The 5,000-nt window shown below is 46.3% G+C and overlaps 12 non-coding genes and 11 pseudogenes across 12 annotated transcripts in view; all 23 read right to left on the minus strand.

Moving 5' to 3' along the window:
- LOC142128393 (5S ribosomal RNA) overlaps positions 1–9 on the minus strand; it is a 119-nt gene extending 110 nt beyond the window's left edge. Inside the window, exon 1 of the ribosomal RNA XR_012685603.1 lies at positions 1–9. This exon is cut by the window's left edge and continues 110 nt beyond it. This is a non-coding gene — a ribosomal RNA (5S ribosomal RNA).
- Positions 10–90: 81 nt separating this feature from the next.
- Positions 91–209, minus strand: LOC142128283 (5S ribosomal RNA; annotated as a pseudogene).
- Positions 210–288: 79 nt separating this feature from the next.
- LOC142128424 (5S ribosomal RNA) lies at positions 289–407 on the minus strand. Its single transcript, XR_012685606.1, has one exon. It is a non-coding gene; the product is annotated as a 5S ribosomal RNA (ribosomal RNA).
- An 81-nt stretch (positions 408–488) lies between these two features.
- On the minus strand, positions 489–607 carry LOC142128262 (5S ribosomal RNA; annotated as a pseudogene).
- Positions 608–688: 81 nt separating this feature from the next.
- LOC142128136 (5S ribosomal RNA) lies at positions 689–807 on the minus strand (annotated as a pseudogene).
- Positions 808–887: 80 nt separating this feature from the next.
- Positions 888–1,006, minus strand: LOC142128244 (5S ribosomal RNA; annotated as a pseudogene).
- An 81-nt stretch (positions 1,007–1,087) lies between these two features.
- On the minus strand, positions 1,088–1,206 carry LOC142128500 (5S ribosomal RNA). The gene has a single exon (XR_012685614.1). It is a non-coding gene; the product is annotated as a 5S ribosomal RNA (ribosomal RNA).
- An 83-nt stretch (positions 1,207–1,289) lies between these two features.
- On the minus strand, positions 1,290–1,408 carry LOC142128068 (5S ribosomal RNA). Its single transcript, XR_012685526.1, has one exon. It is a non-coding gene; the product is annotated as a 5S ribosomal RNA (ribosomal RNA).
- Positions 1,409–1,649: 241 nt separating this feature from the next.
- Positions 1,650–1,768, minus strand: LOC142128209 (5S ribosomal RNA; annotated as a pseudogene).
- An 81-nt stretch (positions 1,769–1,849) lies between these two features.
- Positions 1,850–1,968, minus strand: LOC142128382 (5S ribosomal RNA; annotated as a pseudogene).
- An 80-nt stretch (positions 1,969–2,048) lies between these two features.
- On the minus strand, positions 2,049–2,167 carry LOC142128505 (5S ribosomal RNA). The gene has a single exon (XR_012685618.1). It is a non-coding gene; the product is annotated as a 5S ribosomal RNA (ribosomal RNA).
- Positions 2,168–2,248: 81 nt separating this feature from the next.
- Positions 2,249–2,367, minus strand: LOC142128328 (5S ribosomal RNA; annotated as a pseudogene).
- Positions 2,368–2,446: 79 nt separating this feature from the next.
- LOC142128322 (5S ribosomal RNA) lies at positions 2,447–2,565 on the minus strand (annotated as a pseudogene).
- Positions 2,566–2,646: 81 nt separating this feature from the next.
- On the minus strand, positions 2,647–2,765 carry LOC142128051 (5S ribosomal RNA). Its single transcript, XR_012685509.1, has one exon. It is a non-coding gene; the product is annotated as a 5S ribosomal RNA (ribosomal RNA).
- An 80-nt stretch (positions 2,766–2,845) lies between these two features.
- On the minus strand, positions 2,846–2,964 carry LOC142128473 (5S ribosomal RNA). Its single transcript, XR_012685611.1, has one exon. It is a non-coding gene; the product is annotated as a 5S ribosomal RNA (ribosomal RNA).
- Positions 2,965–3,045: 81 nt separating this feature from the next.
- LOC142128384 (5S ribosomal RNA) lies at positions 3,046–3,164 on the minus strand (annotated as a pseudogene).
- Positions 3,165–3,403: 239 nt separating this feature from the next.
- Positions 3,404–3,522, minus strand: LOC142128028 (5S ribosomal RNA). The gene has a single exon (XR_012685488.1). It is a non-coding gene; the product is annotated as a 5S ribosomal RNA (ribosomal RNA).
- A 272-nt stretch (positions 3,523–3,794) lies between these two features.
- On the minus strand, positions 3,795–3,913 carry LOC142128315 (5S ribosomal RNA; annotated as a pseudogene).
- An 80-nt stretch (positions 3,914–3,993) lies between these two features.
- LOC142128182 (5S ribosomal RNA) lies at positions 3,994–4,112 on the minus strand (annotated as a pseudogene).
- Positions 4,113–4,193: 81 nt separating this feature from the next.
- LOC142128485 (5S ribosomal RNA) lies at positions 4,194–4,312 on the minus strand. Its single transcript, XR_012685612.1, has one exon. It is a non-coding gene; the product is annotated as a 5S ribosomal RNA (ribosomal RNA).
- Positions 4,313–4,393: 81 nt separating this feature from the next.
- Positions 4,394–4,512, minus strand: LOC142128142 (5S ribosomal RNA). The gene has a single exon (XR_012685578.1). It is a non-coding gene; the product is annotated as a 5S ribosomal RNA (ribosomal RNA).
- Positions 4,513–4,784: 272 nt separating this feature from the next.
- Positions 4,785–4,903, minus strand: LOC142128092 (5S ribosomal RNA). Its single transcript, XR_012685548.1, has one exon. It is a non-coding gene; the product is annotated as a 5S ribosomal RNA (ribosomal RNA).
- Positions 4,904–4,984: 81 nt separating this feature from the next.
- The window catches only part of LOC142128026 (5S ribosomal RNA), a 119-nt gene continuing 103 nt past the window's right edge, over positions 4,985–5,000 (minus strand). The window contains exon 1 of the ribosomal RNA XR_012685487.1: positions 4,985–5,000. This exon is cut by the window's right edge and continues 103 nt beyond it. This is a non-coding gene — a ribosomal RNA (5S ribosomal RNA).

Below are 5,000 nucleotides of genomic sequence, written 5' to 3' on the forward strand. Positions count from 1 at the left end.
GCTGTAGGTATTGTTTTCCTATTGACCTACATCTCTTATACATCTAGAAACCAGCATTGAAGGAAGCCGGAACAAGAGAGAAGAAAAAAAGGCCTACAGCACCTGGTATTCCCAGGTGGTCTCCCATCCAAGTACTAACAAGGCCTGGCTCTGCTTAGCTTCCAAGATCAGACGAGATTGGGCTTGTTCAGGGTGGTGTGGCTGTAGGTATTGGTTTCCTATTGACCTACATCTCTTATACATCTCAAAACCAGCATTGAAGGAGGCCGGAACAAGAAAGAAAAAAAAAGCCTACAGCACCTGGTATTTCCAGGTGGTCTCCCATCCAAGTACTAACCAGGCCCAGCCCTGCTTAGCTTCCAAGATCAGATGAGATTGGGCTTGTTCAGGGTGGTGTGGCTGTAGGTATTGTTTTCCTATTGACCTACATCTCTTATACATCTAGAAACCAGCATTGAAGGAAGCCGGAACAAGAGAGAAGAAAAAAAAGCCTACAGCACCTTGTATTTCCAGGTGGTCTCCCATCCAAGTACTAACCAGGCCCGTCCCTGCTTAGCTTCCAAGATCAGACGAGATTGGGCTTGTTCAAGGTGGTGTGGCTGTAGGTATTGTTTTCCTATTGACCTACATCTCTTATACATCTAGAAACCAGCATTGAAGGAAGCCGGAACAAGAGAGAAGAAAAAAAGGCCTACAGCACCTGGTATTCCCAGGTGGTCTCCCATCCAAGTACTAACCAGGCCCGGCTCTGCTTAGCTTCCAAGATCAGACAAGATTGGGCTTGTTCAGGGTGGTGTGGCTGTAGGTATTGGCTTCCTATTGACCTACATCTCTTATACATCTGAAAATCAGGATTGAAGGAGGCCGGAACAAGAGAGAAAAAAAAAAGCCTACAGCACCTGGTATTCCCAGGTGGTCTCCCATCCAAGTACTAACCAGGTCTGTCCCTGCTTAGCTTCCAAGATCAGACGAGATTGGGCTTGTTCAGGGTGGTGTGGCTGTACGTATTGTTTTCCTATTGACCTACATCTCTTATACATCTAGAAAACAGCATTGAAGGAAGCCGGAACAAGAGAGAAGAAAAAAAGGCCTACAGCACCTGGTATTTCCAGGTGGTCTCCCATCCAAGTACTAACCAGGCCCAGCCCTGCTTAGCTTCCAAGATCAGACGAGATTGGGCTTGTTCAGGGTGGTGTGGCTGTAGGTATTGTTTTCCTATTGACCTACATCTCTTATACATCTAAAAACAAGCATTGAAGGAAGCCGGAACAAGAGAGAAAAAAAAAAAAGGCCTACAGCACCTGGTATTCCCAGGTGGTCTCCCATCCAAGTACTAACCAGGCCCGGCCCTGCTTAGCTTCCAAGATCAGACGAGATTGGGCTGGTCCAGGGTAGTGTGGCTGTAGGTATTGGTTTCCTAATGACCTACATCACTTTTACATTTTAAAACCAGCATTGAAGGAAGCCAGAACAAGAGAGAAAAAAAAAAGAACTAACCAGGCCCGGACCTGCTTAGCTTTCAAGATCAGATGAGATTGGGCTTGTTCAGGGTGGTGTGGCTGTAGGTATTGTATTCCTATTGACCTACATCTCTTATACATCGCAAAACCAGCATTGAAGGAAGTCGGAACAAGAGAGAAAAAAAAAAGGGCCTACAGCACCTGGTATTCCCAGGTGGTCTCCCATCCAAGTACTAACCAGGCCCGTCCCTGTTTAGCTTCGAAGATCAGATGAGATTGGGCTTGTTCAGGGTGGTGTGGCTGTATGTATTGGTTTCCTATTGACCTACATCTCTTATACATCTAAAAACCAGCATTGAAGGAAGCTGGAACAAGAGAGAAAAAAAAAAAGCCTACAGCACCTGGTATTCCCAGGTGGTCTCCCATCCAAGTACTAACCAGGCCTGGCCCTGCTTAGCTTCCAAGATCAGACAAGATTGGGCTTGTTTAGAGATGTGTAGCTGTAGGTTTTGGTTTCCTATTGACCTACATCTCTTATTATCTCAAAACCAGCATTGAAGGAAGCCGGAACAAGAGAGAAAATAAAAAGGCCTACAGCACCTGGAATTCCCAGGTGGTCTCCCATCCAAATACTAACCAGGCCCAACCCTGCTTAGCTTCCAAGCTCAGACGAGATTGGGCTTGTTCAGGGTGGTGTGGCTGTAGGTAATGTTTTCCTATTGACCTACATCTCTTATACATCTAGAAACCAGCATTGAAGGAAGCCGGAACAAGAGAGAAGAAAAAAAGGCCTACCGCACCTGGTATTTCCAGGTGGTCTCCCATCCAAATACTAACCAGGCCCGGCTCTGCTTAGCTTCCAAGATCAAACGAGATTGGGCTTGTTCAGAGATGTGTAGCTGTAGGTATTGGTTTTGTATTGACCTACATCTCTTATAATCTGAAAACCAGCATTGAAGGCAGCCGGAACAAGAGAGAAAAAAAAAGGCCTACAGCACCTGGTATTCCCAGGTGGTCTCCAATCCAAGTACTAACCAGGCATGGCCCTGCTTAGCTTCCAAGATCAGATGAGATTGCGCTTGTTCAGGGTGGTGTGGCTGTAGGCATTTTTTTCCTATTGACCTACATCTCTTATACATCTAGAAACCAGCATTGAAGGAAGCCGGAACAAGAGAGAAGAAAAAAAGGCCTACAGCACCTGGTATTCCCAGGTGGTCTCCCATCCAAGTACTAACCAGGCCCGGCTCTGCTTAGCTTCCAAGATCAGACGAGATTGGGCTTGTTCAGGGTGGTGTGGCTGTAGGTATTGGTTTCCTATTGACCTACATTTCTTTTACATCTCAAAACCAGCATTGAAGGAGCCCGGAACAAGAGAGAAAAAAAAAAGCCTACAGCACCTGGTATTTCCAGGTGGTCTCCCATCCAAGTACTACCCAGGCCCAGCCCTGCTTAGCTTCCAAGATCAGACGAGATTGGGCTTGTTCAGGGTGGTGTGGCTGTAGGTATTGTTTTCCTATTGACCTACATCTCTTATACATCTAAAAACAAGCATGAAGGAAGCCGGAACAAGAGAGAAAAAAAAAAAGGCCTACAGCACCTGGTATTCCCAGGGGGTCTCCCATCCAAGCACTAACCATGCCTGGCCCTGCTTAGCTTCCAAGATCAGACGAGATTGGGCTTGTCCAGGGTGGTGTGCCTGTAGGTATTGGTTTCCTAATGACCTACATCACTTATACATTTTAAAACCAGCATTGAAGAAAGCCAGAACAAGAGAGAAAAAAAAAAGTACTAACCAGGCCCAGACCTGCTTAGCTTTCAAGATCAGACGAGATTGGGCTTGTTCAGGGTGGTGTGGCTGTAGGTATTGGTTTCCTATTGACCTACATCTCTTATACATATCAAAACCAGCATTGAAGGAGGCCGGAACAAGAGAGAAAAAAAAAAGCCTACAGCACCTGGTATTTCCAGGTGGTCTCCCATCCAAGTACTAACCAGGCCCAGCCCTGCTTAGCTTCCAAGATCAGACGAGATTGGGCTTGTTCAGGGTGGTGTGGCTGTAGGTTATGGTTTCCTATTGACCTACATCTCTTATACATCTCAAAACCAGCATTGAAGGAAGTCGGAACAAGAGAGAAAAAAAAAAGGGCCTACAGCACCTGGTATTCCCAGGTGGTCTCGCATCCAAGTACTAACCAACCTTGGCTTTGCTTAGCTTCCAAGATCAGGCTTGTTCATGGTGGTGTGGCTGTATGTATTGGTTTCCTATTGACCTACATCTCTTATACATCTAAAAACCAGCATTGAAGGAAGCCGGAACAAGAGAGAAAAAAAAAAAGCCTACAGCACCTGGTTTTCCCAGGTGGTCTCCCATCCAAGTACTAACCAGGCCAGGCCCTGCTTAGCTTCCAAGATCAGACAAGATTGGGCTTGTTTAGAGATGTGTAGCTGTAGGTTTTGGTTTCCTATTGACCTACATCTCTTATTATCTCAAAACCAGCATTGAAGGAAGCCGGAACAAGAGAGAAAATAAAAAGGCCTACAGCACCTGGTATTCCCAGGTGGTCTCCCATCCAAGTACTAACCAGGCCTGTTCCTGCTTAGCTTCCAAGATCAGACGAGATTGGGCTTGTTCAGGGTGGTGTGGCTGTAGGTGATGTTTTCCTATTGACCTACATCTCTTATACATCTAGAAACCAGCATTGAAGGAAGCCGGAACAAGAGAGAAGAAAAAAAGGCCTACAGCACCTGGTATTCCCAGGTGGTCTCCCATCCAAGTACTAACCAGGCCCGTCCCTGCTTAGCTTCCAAGATCAGACGAGATTGGGCTAGTTCAGGGTGGTGTGGCTGTAGGTATTGTTTTCCTATTGACCTACATCTCTTATACATCTAGAAACCAGCATTGAAGGAAGCCGGAACAAGATAGAAGAAAAAAAGGCCTACAGCACCTGGTATTCCCAGGTGGTCTCCCATCCAAGTACTAACCAGGCCCAGCCCTGCTTAGCTTCCAAGATCAGATGAGATTGGGCTTGTTCAGGGTGGTGTGGCTGTAAGTATTGGTTTCCTATTGACCTACATCTCTTATACATCTCAAAACCAGCATTGAGGGAAGTCGGAACAAGAGAGAATAAAAAAAAGGGCCTACAGCACCTGGTATCCCCAGGTGGTCTCGCATCCAAGTACTAACCAGGCCCGGCTCTGCTTAGCTTCCAAGATCAGGCTTGTTCAGGGTGGTGTGGCTGTAGGTATTGGTTTCCTATTGCCCTACATCTCTTATAATCTAAAAACCAGCATTGAAGGAAGCCGGAACAAGAAAGAAGAAAAAAAGGCCTACAGCACCTGGTATTCCCAGGTGGTCTCCCATCCAAGTACTAACCAGACCCGTCCCTGCTTAGCTTCCAAGATCAGACGAGATTGGGCTTGTTCAAGGTGGTGTGGCTGTAGGTATTGTTTTCCTATTGACCTACATCTCTTATACATCTAGAAAACAGCATTGAAGGAAGCCGGAACAAGAGAGAAGAAAAAAAGACCTACAGCACCTGG

The sequence above is a fragment of the Mixophyes fleayi genome, unplaced genomic scaffold, assembly GCF_038048845.1.
Source record: "Mixophyes fleayi isolate aMixFle1 unplaced genomic scaffold, aMixFle1.hap1 Scaffold_300, whole genome shotgun sequence".
NCBI lineage: Eukaryota > Metazoa > Chordata > Amphibia > Anura > Limnodynastidae > Mixophyes > Mixophyes fleayi.